The following is an 18,902-nucleotide window of genomic DNA, read 5'->3' on the forward strand; positions in this document are numbered from 1 at the left end:
TTCTCAGAGAAAAATCAGAAGCACTTGGGAAGTTCAAACTATTCAAAGTAATGGTTGAAAATGAAACCGATAAGAAAATCAAATGTTTAAGATTATATCAAGGAGGAGAATTCACATCTAAGGATTTTAATACATTCTATGAAGTGAATGGAATCAAAAGACAATTATCAGCACCTCGGACACCATAGCAGAATGGAGTTGTTGAAAGGAAAAACAGAACTATCTTGGATGCAGCAAGAAGTATGTTATTAGAAGCAAAACTACCACATGTGTACTGGAGAGAGGCAGTAAGCACTATTGTCTATACATTCAATAAAGTTCACATCAAAGGTGAAACCGATAAGACCCCTCATGAACTATGGCTTGGTAATATTCCTACTCTTAAGTATTTCAAAATTTTTGGAAGTAAATGTTATATCAGAAGAGATGAGTATATTGGAAAATTTGATCCTAGAAGTGATGAAGGAATATTTCTTGGTTATTCATCTAAGAGCAAGGCATATAGATGTTTTAATAAAAGATTGCAGAAAATTGTTGAGAGTACAAATGTAAAGATTGATGAATAATTCAGAGGAACTTCAAGGTATATAGACTCTGAACTAGAAATAGAAGTTATGACAAATGAACCTACACTGAATCCACTGGTACATAATGAAGATCCAGTTACCTTGGTATCATCAGAAGATTCCATAGTAATTGAAGAACAACAACAAACAAAGACACCTCGGTATGTAAGACTGAATCATTCTAAAGATCAGATAATTGAAAACAAATTTAAAGGAGTTATGACAAGAGGAAGATTGGCAAGTGAAGAGGTATGTCTTATTTCTCAAATTGAACCATCATCTATCAATAAGGCATGTGAAGATAAATTTTGGATTAAAGCTATGGAAGAAGAATTAGGACAAATTGAGAAAAATAATACTTGGACATTAGTTCCCCGGCCTAAAGATAAAAATGTAATTGGAACCAAATGGGTATTTAGAAACAAACTTAATGAAGATGGAAAGGTTGTTAGAAATAAAGTAAGACTAGTGTGTAAGGGATATTCTCAGAAAGAAGGAGTTGATTATAATGAAACCTTTGCACCGGTAGCCATAATTGAGGCAGTTAGATTATTCTTGGCTTTTGCAGCTCACAAGGATTACAAAGTTTATCAAATGGATATTAAATGTGCATTTTTGAATGGAGATCTTGAAGAGGAAGTTTATATTGAACAACCTGATGGATTTTCTTTGACAGATGACAATGATATGGTTTGTAGGTTAAGAAAAGCTTTGTATGGATTGAAACAAGCCCCAAGAGCTTGGTATGCAAGATTGGATAACTATCTTTTAAAGATTGGTTTTACTAAAGGAAATGTAGATAGCAATTTATATTACAAAGTAAGTAATGATGACATCTTGATTATTGAAGTATTTGTTGATGATATAATCTTTGGAGGAGAAGATGGATTATGTAAAGAATTTTCTCTTGAAATGCAGCAAGAATTTGAAATGTCTATGATTGGAGAAATAAAATTCTTTTTAGGATTGCAGATTGTACAAACTGATAAAGGTATATTTTTGAGTCAATCTAAGTACTTGAAATAACTACTTAAGAAATTTAGGATGGAGAACTCTAAACCAATAAGCACACCTATGACTACAAATGACAAATTATCTCAAAATGATGAATATACACCTGTTAATCCAACTAGATACAAATCTATGATAGGAGGTCTACTGTATTTGACACAAACCAGGCTTGATATTATGAATGCAGTATGTATTGTTTCTAAATTTCAGAGTAATCCTAAGGAAAATCATGAATCAACAGTGAAAAGGATTTTCCGGTACTTACAAGGCACAACAAATCTTGGATTATGGTATCCTAAAGATGAAAATTTGATCTATGTGCATATACAGATGCAAATTGGGCAGGAGATGTGGATAATAGAAAAAGCACCACTGGAGGAGCATTCTTTCTTGGAAAGAGATTAGTTTCTTGGTTGAGTAAGAAACAAATTTGTACATCTTTATGAATAGCAGAATCAGAATATGTTGCAGCAGCAACAAACTATACACAGGTACTTTGGCTTAAGCAAATGTTGAAAGACATAAAGATAAAATGCAAGGAACCTATTACTATATACTATGATAACACTGTAGCAATCGATATATCTAAAAATCTAGTATTACATTCTAAAACAAAACATGTTTCTATCAAACTGAATTTTCTAAGGGAAAAAGTTGAAGAAAAAAAGATAAAACTAGTTTATGTGAATACTAAAGAACAACTTGCAGATATTTTCACAAAACCTTTTCCTAAGGAAACTTTTGAGTATCTTAGAGATCAGCTTGGAGTCATACCACCACCGATAGAGACTTAGACAGTTGATGATTGTCATCAACTGACAGAATTAAATTGACAAATCTTTTATTCGGTATTTGATGAGGAAGCTACTTCTTAGGGGGAGTAGTTGGTATATTGAATTGATTGGTATTTTGTATGAACTTGACTTTTTGTGACTTTGGCATTTGATGTCAAAGGGGGAGAGATATCTATGGAAAAACACATTATCTTTTTAGTAAGAAAAAGAGATTTTAGGGGAGAGATTTTGAAAAACACATTTAAGGAGAAATTGGTATGAAAGATTGGTATTGTTACTCCCAAGGGGAGAAATGGAGATTGTTGGTTTTTGTATTTGGCATTTCTATTTTGGCACTGTGATGGTTTTTCCATCTTGTGTTGCCATCAATGCCAAAGGGGGAGATTGTTGGTATTTTGGTATGGTTTTGCCATTTATGTCAACACCTACTGAATACACCTACTTTGGAGATCCAACAACATTCACCGGCAAGCATTAATCTGTTCAATAGTTACTGGTATATGATTCACCGGCAGGATATATTGTTCATCGGTACCTGGAATGACATGGAAGACACTTGGTAATGTCAAAGACATCATGTGGACACTTTATTTTGAAGTAATAATCATTGGTATATTCATATTTGTATATTTGCTTTTACCGACAAATAGGTCCAAGTTATCTAGGGTTACACTGGCAGGTTTATCTTTTCCAGATGATTTATTATTGTTGTAAATGCATTAAGCTGACATGTTTTATCAGTTATTGCATTGGATATTATATTATTTGTAAAATGTTTTTATTGTAATATCTTGTAGAGCTGACCTACTAAAATTGGTCTTAGGGTATGGTATAAATGTAAGATCTTCTTTGTAAAGATCAAGTGTGAAATGCGAAAAAGATTTAAGTGAAGGTATATGTGAGATCAAGTAGAGGCATACACGAAGACATCATTTGAAGGTGAAGTTAGGTTATTGTAGAAGCATATCAGCATTACACCGGTACTGAATCCAGCATATGAAGATGCTATTTTGTGTCGTACATTCCTATTGGATTTAACCATCCAGCTATAGTTAGTGTGACTCCCATTTGTGATTCAGCAATGAGATCTAGGTTGTTGGCCTTTTTGCATGTGTAGACCCCTTTTGTACACTTACTATCTGTAGTAGTATCATCTGATTGTGGGTAAGGTTTCCCACTGTGGTTTTTCCCCTTACAAGGTTTCCACGTACAAATATCGGTGTCATGTGTTGTGGATGACTTTATGTTTATGTTTCATGCATTAATCCTTACTGGTATAGCGATTTACTATTAACATTGTCTACCGACATACTTAACTAGTTTACCAGCATTAAGCATTAAGTTGGTTAATTAGTTTTTGGTTTGAATTTATTAGACAACTGATTCACCCCCCCCTCTCAGTTGTCTCCAGGACCTAACACATCAAGGGTTTGTGAGGTCATTAGCAAAATGACGAAAGAGATTGGTGAGTTGAAGACCGATCTGAATATGATAAAAAAGGCTACTATGGGTGAGAAGCCTCTCTCTAAGAATGTTAAAGAATTAATGGTTGCTATTAAGAAGGCTAAAGCAATTGAGGCTATGGTTAGTAAAATTATGGAAACAAAAAAGAAGGTGAAGGAGCTAGAAGGGATCAGAGATGATTAGGGTCTGGAAACTAACCTGAACAATCTGGTCAATAGAGTGGATAGGATGGAGCTTACTATGAAGAGGATTATTGAGAAAAACTTCTAGATCCTTAAGGCCACTGTTGACCATGTTAACATACTGATTAAAAAATTTGAATAGATTAAAGGCGAGGATGATAAGGATCAGACTTAGAAGAAGGGTCATGAAAAAAGAATAAGGCCAACACTCGGAAGCAAGTTGATATCAAGGAAAAAGAGCTGGAAGAAATGAAAAACTATGCGATCAATATGAAGCAGATGGTGGTTCATGTGAAAGAACTCATGGGAAACATTTAGTTGTCCTTGTGTTGTCTCGATGTTGTCTTTTTGCTTTCCTTTGGCTATCTTAGGTTGTCTAGTGCTGATCTCTTTGTCTTGTGCTCCCTTTTTGTTCTGACTGGGATTTGTTCTATGTATGGGTGACCAGGCACTATTGTTTCATGCCTTTTTTATGCTTTATCTTTCTCCTGCTATGTAATAAGGTTTTGAGTTCCTTTCAAAAACCTGATTTTAATTAATCAAAACTTTTGTGAGATGCATGGTATAAGAAGACAATTTTTTGCTCCTCGGACACCTCAATAGAATGGAGTTGTGGAAAGGAACAAAACTATCTTGGATGCTGCTAGAAAAATGATGATGGAAGCTAGTCTACCTCATATTTACTAGAGAGAAGCAATGAGCACAATGGTTTATACATTCAACAGAGTACATATCAAAGGAGAAATCGGTAAGACACCTTATGAATTATGGTTTGGCAATTCACTTGCAGTTAAGTATTTCAGAATCTTTGGTAGTAAATGCTATATCAGGAGAGATGATATCATTGACAAATTTGATCCTAGATGTGATGAAGTCATATTTCTTGGTTATTCTAATGAAATAAAAACATATAGATGTTATAACAAAAGATTGCAGAGAATTGTGTAAAGTGCTAATGTCAAAGTGGATGAGTTGAATAGAGGTCAAATCAGAGTTTCTGAGAAGGAATCAATGGTGGAAATGATTATATCTGAACTAGTATCACCTTTATCAGAACAAAGTGTTGAACTAGTTACTCTGGCAGTATTAGAAAATTTTATAGTAACTGAAGAACCGGGAAGAGGAATAGAGAGTCCGAAGGCTTCTAGGTATGTGAGATTGAATCATTCAGAAGATCAGATCATTGGGGATAAGAATAATGGAGTAATGACAAGAAGAATACTAACAACTAATGAGGTATGTTTAATTTCTCAAGTTGAACCGGTATCAGTAATTGAGGCATGTAAAGATGAATATTGGTTGAAAGCTATGGAAGAAGAATTAGATCAGATTGAGAAAAATAACACATGTACTTTGGTTCACCGACCTAAAAATAAGAATGTTATTGTGTGTGGGGGAAAAAGCGAGACTAGGTTAACATGCCCTAATCCTACCTTTTGACACACATTATGGAATACGAAAGACCCTAGAGGTATCACACAATTGGCTACTTCTTTTTGTGAAAGAGAGAGCCACGGGCTACCTAATAGGATTTCTATTCCTTTGTTGTAATTGAAAGGTAAGATTATGCAAGTTCAATTCCTAACCCTAAAATGCAAGTATGAACTAATAACAAGATTGCAGAATTGAACTTAAACAATGGAAAGCTGCAAACACAAGGACAAGACAAGAATGCAGATGCGTACCCAGAGTCAAAATTTGGTTGAAAATGTTCGGGACGGGGGCGCGGGCGCCACTGTCCTGATTCTGTCCCGGAAACTGCACCTGAAACTGTTGTTTTGCACTCTGGAAAACTGTCAGAAATGTTGTCTGTCAGGAGGACTAGGGTGCCCAGCGCCTCTGTCCTAGGGACTAGGGCACCCAACGCCCCTGTCTTGGTAGGACCAGGGCGCCCCATGCCCCTATCCTGGTCTTTTTCTCTACAATTTGGTGTGGAGTGTTGTCTCGACCTGCTTTTCTCGGATCTGCAACCTGCGGCATCATCCGAGTCCCAAAACCTGCACTTATATCTGAAAAAGGTGTTTGGGTGGCTATATAGGGTTTTGCCTTAGTCAAACCCCCGCTTCGGTGATTTCCACCTCCACGAATAGCCAAGTTGTATTGTAAAAGTAATGTGTGTGCAGACCTTGTGTATGTGCAAGATCTAAAATGCAAGTAAGCAAACTAGAGCAACCTAGAAAGTAAACCCTAATTGTTTGTAAATGATAATGTAAATGCTCTAAATCAAGATGCAAAGTGATCTAAAGCATGAATAAATGATATATTGAAGCTTATGCAAAGACATGAAAACAACATGAAATCATACCCAACCCCCAAGGGAGGGGTACAAGCCAATCTTCAGTCGGTAATCTCCTTTTGTTCTTCAATGTCTTCCAAGCCCTAAATGGATGAATGGAATTGATAGATGCTTGATAGAGGGATGTTGAATGTTGTTGAAGTCTTCAAAGATCTGCTCTTTCACTGCATATGAGGTTCCTCAAAACAAAATTCAGATCCTTTCAAATGAAGAAAGAGAGCTCTTATGTATGAACCCTAGGTCATAATTTCGTCTTTTGGCCGACCTAGAGATTGAATATCCTGCCAATTTCTTGGGGTTAAGCTTTATTTTATGATTGGATTGTGCTCCTAAAATTTCGGGAAAAATGTCCAGGACCGTGTGCACTCCGGGCGCCACGGTCCCGACAACTTTTCAGCAAATTTTCAAGGCCGTCGGATATGATGATTTTAGAGAGAATCCCGAAGTTACAGGTGATTTCGAGATGTTTTGACCCCCAAAATCAAGCCCCCAAGTTCAAAATAGGACTTAATTAGGGTTTTTGATTAGATGATGTATTGGAGGAATAACATGAAAAGTGGCACACTTTAATGAAAGGGCCAGACTTTATGATGTGAAGGATGATGAAATAGGACCTTAGACCTAATTAATTTGATTAATTAAGTGCTAAAGGAGAAATGCAATGCAAAATGTAAAATGCACCAAGGCGGGTGCTAAACTAGGTGTGAAATTGTACCACCCTAGCAAGTGCGTACAATTTATGACACTACATATTGGAACTAAAGGGGTTTGTAGGAATAAATTGAATGAAGATGGACAAGTTGTAAGGAATAAGGCTAGATTGGTTTGTAAAGGATATTCTCAGAAGTAAGGAATTGATTATGGAGAGACTTTTGCACCTGTAGCTAGAATTGAAGCTGTAAGATTATTTCTTGCCTATGCTGCCCACAAAAACTACAAGGTTTGTTAGATGGATGTTAAGTGTGCATTTTTGAATGGGGATCTTGATGAGGAAGTTTACATTGAGCAACCTGATTGTTTTTCACTATCAGATGATACAAACATGGTTTGCAGGTTAAGGAAAACTTTATATGGATTGAAACAAGCACCTAGAGCTTGGTATGCAAGGTTGGATAAACATCTTTTGAAGCTTGGATTCACTAAAGGTAGTGCTGACAATAATTTATATTATAAGATCAATGATGATGATATACTAATTATTGAAGTATTTGTTGATGACATCATTTTTAGAGGTGAAGATAAGTTGTGTAAGGAATTTGCTAACAACATGAAGAATGAATTTGAGATGTATATGATTGGGGAGATGAAATTTTTCTTAGGTTTGCAGATTACTCAATCTAATAGTGGTATTTTCATCTATCAAAGTAAGTATGCTAGAGAGTTATTGAAGAAATTTGGTTTCAAAAAATCTAAACCGGTTGGTACTCCTATGGTTACAAGTGAGAAATTGACAAGAAAAGATGTTTCTGCACTAGTAAATCCTATGGTTGTAAAATCAGTGGTTCGAAAGTAGTATATGATTGGAGGTCTACTTTATTTGACTCAGACTAGGCCTGACATAATGAATGTTGTCTGTATTGTATCAAGATTTCAGACTGATCCTATAGAAAATCATGTGAGTGCAGTGAAGAGGATTTTTGGGTATTTGTAGGGAACAAATGAATATGGTTTATGGTACCCTAAAAATGATGAATTTACATTATGTGCATATACAACTGCAGATTGGGTTGGACATGTTGATGACCAGAAGAGCACATCTAGTGGAGCTTTCTTTCTTGGAAAGAAACTTGTTTCATGGATCAACAAGAAACAATCATGTACCTCTTTGTCTATTGTTGAAGTTGAGCATGTTGTTGCTTCTACTAACCGTACACAAGTTCTATGGATGAAGCAAATGTTGAAAGATATAAAGGTCGATTGTAATGAACCGGTAGTTATTCACCATGATAACTCTGATGCTATCGATATATCAAAGAATCCGGTATTTCATTCTAAGACAAAGCACATATCTATTAAGTACAAATTTTTGAAGGAAAAGGTGGAAGCAAATGAAGTTAGACTGGTTTATGTGAACACTAAAGAGTAGATTACAGATATCTTCACTAAACCTTTGCCTAAGGAATCATTTGCGTACTTCAGAGATAGATTGGGAGTTTTTGCCCCTCTAGTAGAGACTTGATTGATGTGGTGTGGCATTAGTTCAGTATGCATTATCAGAGATATTTTTCATTCCGACATTGATGTGGGGATGCTACTACTCAGGGGGAGTAGTCAGCTTTGTGATTCAATGGTTTATGTTTTTGCTTGGATATTTTTGTCAGATTTCTGGCATTGATGTCAAAGGGGGAGAGATATTGATGTGAAAAAGAGAAACTTAAGGAGTTGTATACATTAGGGGGAGAGATATATGTATAATTCAGAGCTTTACAAAGATATCATTCACAGGGGGAGTTTGGTCTTTATTTCAGAACTTCATTGCTATATCTTTGAGTGGGAGATTGTTGCCTCTCTTCCATAGGGGGAGACTTGTTTGGCATTTCTTGTTACTTAGATATTTTTCACATCTAGTGTTGCAATTGATGCCAAAGGGGGAGATTGTTGGCCATTTAGAGGAATTGATTATGTTTTGCACTGATGTTTTGTCATTGATGTCAACACTAGCAATTTGGATGCTTTACTGACACCCTTCTGGTCCTGGTAGGTTGAGTGGTTTCTGGTTGGTTTGGATCTGACATAATCCGGTAGGCTCCGATAAGGTTTGGTTATGGAATTGACTTATTCATGATACTCGTGTTCATATTCAGTAAGTTGGTTTTGGTCTAGTGATCCGATGCTATCCTGCTTGCTTGGAATCTTGGCTTATGGTTCCGGCGAGGGTTTCACCGGTAGAGATTTTGTTGAATATTTTTGGTGATATGCATAAGTGGTATTGGTGCAGCTCCTAGTGAAGTTTTAGGGTGCTGATGGTGATTGTATTCGAGGCTAGATGATTAAGATCATTGCTTTACCATGTGGACCTATATTGGGTCCTAGTTGATCTAGGTTATAGACTGACTTAATGTAATGTGTGGATTGAACTTCTTGATACGTTTCTGAGATGTCTTATGTATTGGATATTATTTGTTTGGTCTAAGGCCGACATTTTTGTAATTATGTAATTGGTTTATTGTCTAGTGGATGACCTGATTGTTTATGGTCAAGGGTTTGTATATATATGATGTAAGATCTCATTGTATATCATCATGGTATATGGTCATAGGTATGGGATATGGATATGTAATGTGTGAATAATGTAATATCATTCAGGAAGAGGATTTGGTCAATCATTGGAGATCAAATTGGGTTTATGTAAGAGGCTTTAGTCCTCTAATATTGGGCTTAACCAGAACTGTACTCAGACATAGGAGATGCTATATTTGCAAGTGTATACTCCTCAATTGTAATTCACATACTTATTGCAGAAGTATTATCTGATCGTGGGTAGGCTTCCCACTGTGGTTTTTCCCTTTACTAGGTTTTCCACGTATAAATCTTGATGTCATGTGGATGGTATTTATTCTGTGGTTATTGTTAATGCTTAATTGGTTTAACTGCTATTCTGATATTTGTTTTAAGCATTCAGGTATTAATGTTTTGGGTTCCGATATTAAAGTTTTAATTACAAAATATTCTGGTAATTTGTGACAGCTGATTCACCCCCCCCCCTCTCAGTTGCCTTCCGGTTATTTGAACTGTCTAACAAATTGATGTTTACTATGTTGTATTTTGTCATCTAAGTCTCTTTGGTCTACCGGAAATGCCTTACCCATAATATAGATAGTGAACTGGGAATTAGGACCTTAACCGATAAACAAGGAATGTTTTGATTTTATCTGGCGATTGGTGATGATTGAAGTGTTGTAGTTTGGAATGTGAGCTTGTATCATTGAAATATTTATATGACTGGAACCGCATCATGTTTATGTTTTCTGTTGTATTTTTGCTAGGGTTTAAAAAGGGTTTAAGGATTGATAAATAATTCTCTTAACCGGTAATGATTTTTGGTTTAACGGTGACCTACATCAAATTCAAATGTTGGTGATGATGTGGAAAAACCCTCATGAAGTGTTTGAAAGATGTTTTGGCATGTTTGGAGAGTGAATTTATTGGGAATATGCAAAGTGCTTAGCGAAGTGTTCTAAGGGTTTGACTTTGTATCAAATCAAGATGTGATGATCATTCAATGGTTGTAATTGACTATAATGATACATATGATGACTAATGATGATCTGTAATGAGTTGTAAAAAATATGTGATGATCTATGTTGTAAGTCTTTGGGTTTTGTAACCGATTATATTGAAAAGGTTATTTATGTTGGTACAGTTGATGTTTGTTGTGTCAGTGGTTTTGAGAAAAGTGCGAAGCCGAACTAGAGTATGAGATTTTCTAGAGAGTAGAAGATTTGGAGTTTAATTGGATTTGATCAAGCAAGTAGTTAAGTGTTTTACCCAGATAATTCATTGTTGTTCTCTAACAATTGCAGTAGTCAAAACCCCTTAACTGGGTAGGTCCTAATAGGCCTTACATTGTAAATCCCTTAACCGAGTAGCTCAACATCTGAGTGTTAAATCCTCTTGCAAGGTTGATCCTAACTAGTCAAAGATCCTAACAGGGCTCATCATCTAAATCCCTTAACCGGTTGACTCTTAACAGAGTCTGCTCCTAAAAGGGCATCATTATAAGCTTCTAACTAGGCTAGGCTCCTAACATGGCACATTCCGAAAGAGTGCACAATTTTTGTGGGAACTAATTCCCACCGTGGTTTTTCCCTATTTGGGTTTCCATGTGAAAAACATTGTGTTCATATGGTGAATTTTTTTATGTGTTGTTATGTTTTACTTTCAGTTTATGCATATTGATGAACACTTAATGAGTTGTTTTGATAAACCGATTTAATAGTTGGTTATCGGTGATTATTGGTAATGGTAAAGAGTTTATTACTAGTTTATGTTGATTTGAAGAAGTTTTATAAGTTAAAGTTTTGAGTTTGAAATTATTGTTAATATTGATTCACCTCCCCCTCTCAGTATTAACCAAATCCTCTAAGATTAACAGTGCAGCAGTAGAGACAAAGAGATAGAGAGCAACAAATACTAGATCCAAGATTGTAGAGCTGAGACAAACTAGTAGAAGGGTATAGGTAGAAGTGCATGCAAAATAGAGAGTGAGAGTGAGAGCAACATAGACCAAACTGTGCAAAGCCAAGGAAGATAACACAGTGAGTTATACACACTGTAAGAGGCAAAGAAGAAAAGTAGATTAATGTTGCAGATAGAGTGTGGGGATCAGATAATATGAGTAGAGGTAAACAAAGAGTAGAGAACAGAGATAATAAGACATAAAAGAGAGAGCAGATCAGTAAGGCATTGCAAAACCTCATTTGCAACACAGTATATAACCTGTATTTGTAATATATACTTATTGTAATATCTGAGTGGGTGCTTAGAGCTAGGGGTTGGTACTCCATGGGTTGGTGCTCCTTAGGTTGGTGCCCTAAATCTTGTAATATGTTTTACTTGTGAGGCTGGATTGGAGTAGTAGTCTCCAACAACATTTCTCACCGAGGTTTTTCCCCACTATGGGTTTTCCTCGTATATTCTTGTGTAATGTATTTTCTCTCTATATGTGTGTGTGTTGATCTATTTAATATCTCTTCTCATGGTATTGTGATTAAAGTTATTGTTGCTTAGATCATTAGAAGGTAAAAGTTTTTATTGAATACCACTAATTCACCCCCCCACCTCTCAGTGGTCCATTGTGTTCCTTCATTAGGTGCTTGTTCAAGTTCTTTCTCTTCTACATTTATCTCATCTTCATCTTTTGTAAATTTCTAATCTTTCATAACAACAAGATCATCCTCTATCTCAACCTCAAGTTCAAGTGCAATATGATTCCATACTTTGAAATTCATACTTTCCACAATCTTCTTTAGTATCTTGTTGTAATATCAGTAAGCCTCTCTCTTTATAGAGTACCGCAAGGATATTCCTTCATCTGATCTTGCATAAAACTTTCCCAATTCAATCTCATCTCTTCTTATGTAGCATTTTCTTCCAAATATCTTTAAATACTTGACAATAGTTACTCTTCCATGTCACAACTCCTTTATAGCACTAATCTGTAATTAAGGCTTACAAAATTAAATTTACACTTAAGTCAAATTATAGATTTATCTCGATTGCAAACAAAATTGCGTGGCTATGTCTTTTAACCGTTGAAATATAGAGTTAGGTTCACTTAATCAGTTACAACTTTATGGCATTAACTAATTAAAAACTCATGAATTGAAATCAATATACTAAAACCAAAAAAATAAGAAGAAATGGATAGAAACCGAGTTGATAACGGACTTCACCCAATGTTCTGGCTACATCTCCAGGCTCGCTCAACTGTGATGCCACTCCATTATCTGATGCAAAGCTCAAAAGGATTTGTTACATCACAATCTGGTCTTCAACTTGTGAATTAATTCTTTGTCACCTTATGGAAATATTGTAGCATAACCAATGCACTTTCCAATCCAGGTTTTTACAAAGAATCTCTAATTTGCATGTACATAAAATGAACATTCTTTTCTCCCTCTAAGAGACTTCAATTGCTCCAACATTTCCTAATTATCTTCGTGAACATTCCTCAAGGATTGTTTTTACAAAGCAATAAGACCCCCTTATATACATTTTCATATGCTAATAAGGGGTCCCAACAATAATATTTCCAAATATTTTCCATATCTCTAAATTAAGCCCATAAGATTTTAAAATCAGCTTATTTAACTTATAATGACTCCCCTTAATTCATTAGCATTTCCCAATTTTTGGGTTACATGAATTTTTAAAAAAAACTTGTGTATATGGGGAGGCCTCGAGCTAAGCCCAACCCCCTACTTCCTTAACACACCTCCAATACATAACAAAAGTACTAACTTCCATCCTCTATCCTGAGGATCTCGCATGATGCCTTGACGGGGAGTGTAAAGCAGAGAAAGGAGGTTGGTGGTTTGAATCTTCAGAGCCCTCTAAATCCATAGACATCTTATTGAAGTATATCCCACACCCTTTTAGGTATAGAGAGAATCTCATGGTCTAGCGGCGAGGAGATAATTTTGGAAGGAAGAGGTTGGAGGTTCGAATCTCCCAACCAATTTTTGAATGATCATTTTTTTGTTCTAGTGTTTTGAAGATCCACCTAGATCAATCCTCCCCACTAAGGGGCTTTTGGACCTCCAAAAGGATTTTAATCACACACCAAGTGAGGGAAACACCTCCCCACTTGCTCAGTATCTATCCACCCTATTTTGTGCACTTGCTTCATCTCAAAAAGTTATGCAATAATAATTTTGACAACTAAAATCATATTGCTACCCATTTGTATTTTCCCACATCCTTTTGTATTTATTTCTCTTGCTACTACCCATGTACAACACATTAGTAACATTAAAAAATATAAGGATATTAATGAGCTACCAAGATTTTTAATCCTCTTAACAAGTTCCCACAAAAAATGCTCATGTTGTGGTGTCAAAGTTTCTTGAAACACATGATAGTTAAGCTTACATGCAACTACATTTTCATTCTTTAGATCACCTACTTTTTCCACCTTTGTAGACATAAGTGAAGAGGTTTTTCTCACATACATGAGCCTCGTCAATTTCCCTATGTTCACCAGCAAAGAATAAACTTCAATCTTCTTATCCTTCTTTAGACGAAGCTCCAGATGGAGTTTCCAACACTTAGCTTCCTGATGTCCACCTTTGTTGCAATAAGTGCAAAGGTTCTTTGTCTTATAATCCTTCTTTCCATTCTCCTTTTTTCGATGGGAATGATGGTCTTATTTTCTTGTTTCTCAACTAATAGACAAGACCTTCTTGTATAGTTCCTTCCATTTTTGACACTTGGCAACACAATGGTTATCCACGCCACAAAAAGAACAACAAAAAGTATTCCATATGCTACATATTGCATTACCAATAATAGCATAGTTCAGAAAAACTTTGGAGAAATCAAGTTTATACCTTTGTGGACTTTTGCTGCCATGAGATTTCTGAGGAGATTTTGATCTTTTCGGGGATCTCTTGATAGATCTATCACTCTTGTTAGGTGACTTACCCTTCTCTTGTTAAAGAGACTTTGGTTTCAAGTCACTTTCATAAGAGCTTCCTTTTGGAGTCTTTTCTAGGCTCTCTCTATCATTATACCCCAGACCTCCTTTCTTATAGGGGACCCTTTTTCCACCTCCTAAGGCTTTACCAACTAATCCTCTTGTCCTTCTTTGACTGACATCGTAGATGAAGCCTCCAGCAAACCACCTTGGTTACCTAGCACATAGGAATAATCCTCCAACTATTGACAAAAAGGCACATACATCAGTATCCTCATGACATGACCCATAAATGGTCCATTTTCCATGGCCACAAGCATGTCTATTCTTAGGAATTATTGCTTCTCATGTAGCAGAGAATTATCTAGTTTTCTCCACAAGCATTTTCCAATAAGAGACGTAACTTTTGCTTCTCATTTTATGCAATTTCAAGTAGTCTTCAAAGTTCAACATTCTCTTCTTGGATGCTCTGGTTGATCTCCTCCAATTCCTAGAGCCTTTCACACTTCAATCTTTTACCCATCTTGCAAAGAAAACCTAGTAAACATCCACACCTTGCAATTTTTCCTGTTAAACTACTCTGATATCACTTGATCTGTAATTAAGGCTTACAAAATTAAATTTGCACTTAAGTCAAATTATAGATTTATCTTGATCACAAACAGAATTGTGTGGCTATGTCTTTTAACCATTGAAATACAGAGTTAGGTTCACTTAATCAGTTACAACTTTATGACATTAACTAATTAATAACTCATGAAGTGAAATCAATATACTAAAACCAAAAAAATAATCAGAAAGAGATAGAAACTGATTTGATATTGGATTTCACCCAATGTTCTGGCTACATCTCTAGGCTCACTCAATTGCGATGCCGCTCCATTATCTGATGCAAAGCTCAAAAGGCTTTTTTACATCATTATCCGGTCTTCAAATTGCAAATTAATTCTTCATCACCTTATGGAAAGATTGTAGAATAACCAATGCACTTTCCAATCTAGCTTTTTGTAAAGAGTCTCTAACTTCCAGGTACATAAACCAACATTCTTTTCTCCCTCTAAGAGACTTCAATTGCTCTAACATTTCCTAATTCTCTTCATGAGAATTCCTCTAGTATTTTTTTACAAAGAAATAAGACCCCCTTATATACATTTTCTTATGCTAATAAGGGGTCCCAACAATAATATTTCCAAATGTTGTGCATATCTCTAAATTAAGCCCATGATATTTTAAAATTGACTTATTTAAATTACAATTGATAGACTTATAAAGCACTAAGAGGGGGGGTGAATCAGTGACAGCAAAAACATTACCACTTTAAACACAGACCGGTAAAGATAGTTAATGAGTTTACTTAAAACTATGCATGCAATCCAAAATGATATTAAAGAATCCACAAAAAGTAAAAAATCCACCATAACACACATGTTTATACATGGAAAACCCAATTGGGAAAAACCACAGTGGGATGGGACTCACAAGTTAATTATCTGTAGTAATAGGTAATTGACCAGTTAAGGTCTACAAAGTGCTTTGCTAGGAGCGAATCTTGTTAAAGATCCCAAAGCTCTGTTAGGAGCTATACCCTGTTAAAGGTAGTACCCTGCTAGGAGTAACCTTGGTAGAGGATTTCAAACCCTAACTAATGGATCACCTGGTTAGAGGATTTGTACAATGAAGCTTGTTAGAGCTTACCTAGTTAGGGGATTTGACTGTTGTAGTGATTAGAAAACAACAGGTGGTGTGATCTAGAAGTAGCACATCTTTCTTAAATAGATCCTCTTCTACTCACTCAAAACTGCATCATCGACATACTCTGCAACGCTTCAGTAAAACACAACAACTTAGCACTTCTATCTCACATTATAAAAATAGTTCAACATAATGTCATTATATAGACATTATATTTCATGTTGGCTGAGGAATCACATCATCATTTCCTAGGTGCAATGTATCTAGACAATCTAGCATAACACCACAAATTGCTGCCAAATCTATCGGTTAGGGATAACTCATCATGACCGGTGATAACTCATCACACAATCAGTGAAATCGGTTGGAACACCAATATTGGTTAAGATTTAACCTCTTCCAACTCATAGACCGATTGTCCTCCATTTTCTTCTTTGATGATATCCGCAGTATCTCCAAACTAGTGCAAGTAGAATTGACCATGACCAATTTCATTCCTGTATATACCAGTTATTTACATATATCAGTTAGACACCTTCAAAACTGATTGGACTTCTCTATACATATAATACTGGTTTTGCAATACAAAGACTTAGGAGTAGTACCAGTTTGTCTTAACTAAGATGACTAAGACAATGTAAAAATATGTGTGTGTATACATGTGCCATCAATGACAACACATGAAGTCATCCATTACAAAAATCATCATCAAGCCAACAATATCCCCCTTTGGCATTGATGGCAACACTTAGAAAAATTTACAACTTTACAACTAAGTGTGCTTACAAAAATTGTACAAACATACCCCCTTAATAGTACATACAAAATTTTCACAACACATATATTTCTGCTCCCCCTTTGACAACAATGCCAAATTGAAAAGTAAAATACATATATATTATATCAAAATTTTCATCAAAAACTTCATATACAAAAGTATGAGTTTTTTCAACGAGTTTTCCCTACAATTTTCAATAAAAAATCACTGGATATAATCTTCATCTGAGTAAAATCATTATCCCATGTTTCCAATAATGTTTTAGTGAATTCAATGGTTATCATAACTTATACATCAAATTCTTCCACTGCATCCACTGTGCTCATCTCTGGAGTCACCAAAACCACTTCTGCATCCTTGTATACCCATTGTAAGATGTCCACTTTAGGTCTCAACTGGATCTTGAGTTTCTTCAAGGATTGGAGTCTCTTAGCCTATTCACAATCATAAATATCTAATTGATGTTGCAAATCATCAATGGATTTGCCAAAAGCTAAGGCTGAATCATGTAAAGGTATGTAAGCAGTACATATCCTCTCCAGTTCTAAATAAGTCTCTTCTCACCTCTTCTTTAGATCAGGATAGAAAAATGAAATGTTAGATGTATAGGCCAGTATCCTTCCTTTAGTTTCAATAGCAGTCTTCAAAATATCTTTATTTAGAGATAAAGAAATCTTCCCTATATCAATATCTTTCATTATTTGCTCTCCTCTCTTCTTTTTGTAATTCTTCTCAACTAAAGTCTGAGCAGATTCTTCAAAGCACTTCAGCTGGTCAGAAGCATCAGCAACCAACTAGCCAAGTTTGCTGATATGGGTTGATAAATTCCCAATGTCAGTCTCTGGTAGGAGACTTGACAGAATCTCAACAATAGTTTGAATTGTTTCTACTTATTTTCTCTTCTTTTTCAATCTTTTGTTTTGAGCTCTAGATTGCATCGCTATAGCAATCTCCATGAGTTCAGATGCACTCATATTATCTACATCTATAGGTCCTTTGATGCCTATTGAGTCATCCTCATCATCAGTTTGTTGCTTCACCTTTGTTTTTTCCATTTCATCTATTTTATCTGTTATCTTCTCCTCTGTTTTCTCTTTCACTTCCTCCTTTCTCTTTTTCAATTTCTCCCACTTCAACCTCTTTCTCTAGTTTCTCTTTCTCTATTTCTACTTCTTTTTGTTTCTCCTGTGTATCTTTTGCAACCGGTGGCATTTGATTTTCCACTTCGTGTTCTTTTTCTAGTGGTGGTTGAATATCCACACTAGGTTCATTGATTTGTGCTTCAGCTTCTTCCTGTGTAATAGTAATGACCGATTGTTGTACAGGTTCCTTAACTAGCTCAATGATATTACCAGTTGTATCAATAATGTCCTGGATTTTGTCAGTATCATCTACAAAGAAAATAATCGGTGGAGAAGTAATGTCATCCTTATTCTTAATAGGATAGACAACATCTAGTGTAATAATCTCTTCTCATCTAGCTCCTGTTGAGCTCCAGTCTCTACTTGATCAGTCTTATGAGACTTCATTTTCTCATGCTTCCTTTGAATATTTTTAGCTATAAGATGAGTATCATCTTCAACAAGTTGAGTCTTTCCACTCAATAACTTCAATCTTATTGCCTTAGAATGAAATAGTCCTTTAAAATTATCAAGTAATGCTAATAATTCATCTCTAGGTAACTTAGGAAAATATTGAATGAAAATTCTATCAATAATTTCTTGATTTTGTTCTACAACCATTTTCCACTTATTTACAAGAATCGAATACAAATAATCTAAAATATCATTTTCAATATCCTGAGGCAATCGATTGTATTGACACAATTTGTTGCTTCTGATCATCATCAAATGAATCAAAACATTCTTTCACATTATCAAACCTATTCCTTCCTAATGTTTTTATTTTTCTCTCAAAATCAATCGTAGGCTTGTAAGATAAAACATTAATAGGAATACTTTGCTTTGAAGTGTCTCCTACTA

Source organism: Cryptomeria japonica, chromosome 3 (genome assembly GCF_030272615.1).
Source record: "Cryptomeria japonica chromosome 3, Sugi_1.0, whole genome shotgun sequence".
NCBI lineage: Eukaryota > Viridiplantae > Streptophyta > Pinopsida > Cupressales > Cupressaceae > Cryptomeria > Cryptomeria japonica.